The sequence below is a fragment of the Rhea americana genome, unplaced genomic scaffold, assembly GCF_003343005.1.
Source record: "Rhea americana isolate MKP2758 unplaced genomic scaffold, rheAme1 scaffold_206, whole genome shotgun sequence".
Classification (NCBI taxonomy): Eukaryota; Metazoa; Chordata; class Aves; order Rheiformes; family Rheidae; genus Rhea; species Rhea americana.
This window is the reverse complement of record NW_028186217.1, coordinates 406,405-407,467: the sequence shown is the minus strand read 5'-3', so window position 1 is coordinate 407,467 and position 1,063 is coordinate 406,405.

Below are 1,063 nucleotides of genomic sequence, written 5' to 3'. Positions count from 1 at the left end.
AAAAAAAAAAAAAAAAGATGAACTTTTCAGACCATCAGAGCTGACAGACACCAACTTAACTGAAGCAAAGGAATCTAGTGGCTCCAGTCATTTTAGATTCCATTTGCATTATTGTAAAAGACTAATATAAAGATGTGAGCATTAATTCTGCCCCCCCCCCCAAAAAAAAAAAAAATTTCATGGACTTCTGTGGCCCTGGATAAATTAGGACAGTTGCCAACAACAGTCAGTAAAGGGCTTAGATGGAAACAAAGTCTTCAAAGTCTTTTACCTTTGTGATTTTGAGAATACAGCCAACCATGAAATAGCTGCTAGGTAAGGCTAGACAGAAAGGCCTATAGGCCATACATCATTCATACACTGTGAAATAAAGGTGCTGTGTCAAGTTAGTAACAGGTAAAGCTAGTCAGAGTCAGCAAAAGCCCCTCTTCACCAAATGCAGTCTAAGGTATCTGCAAGAGGAGTGTATTTCCCAACTCACAAATGTTGCATAAGAAATGTAAAGCTTGTAAAGTTTTCATTACCRAAAAAAAAGGGGGGGGGAGGAAGGAGAGAAGGAGAGGATATGACGGGACATGGATTCACTTCTGGTTGCATCACTTTCACTGCGTCAGCCCTCGGAACTGGCCCAATCTTCCTGACGTTTGCTAAGGCTGTTTAATACCATCGTGCACCACRGCTCCTTCCTAGCAACGATGAGCAGCTAGCAAGGTCTGTTTCTGTAGATTTGCTAGTCTTCAATCAACAAGAAAATCACTACAGACAACCTAAAACTTCAGCATAACTACCACACAGCGCGACTGCCCTGCCTGGCTTCCAGACACGGGTGCCTTGTGGGCTACGGTCAAGCTGAACACCAGTGCAACAGCAGTGGCATTAGGAATCTCAGACTTCCACCGGTTTGATAGTACAGTGGTCTAAAAAATATTTAAGGGGGAGAAATTATTATGCCACCTACGAAATGAAAATGGAAAGCGCAACAAAATTGTTTATGGACTTAAAAATATGAAGTTAAGTCATACTGTGTCATAGCATGTAATACTAATTCAACAGAGTGTTTACT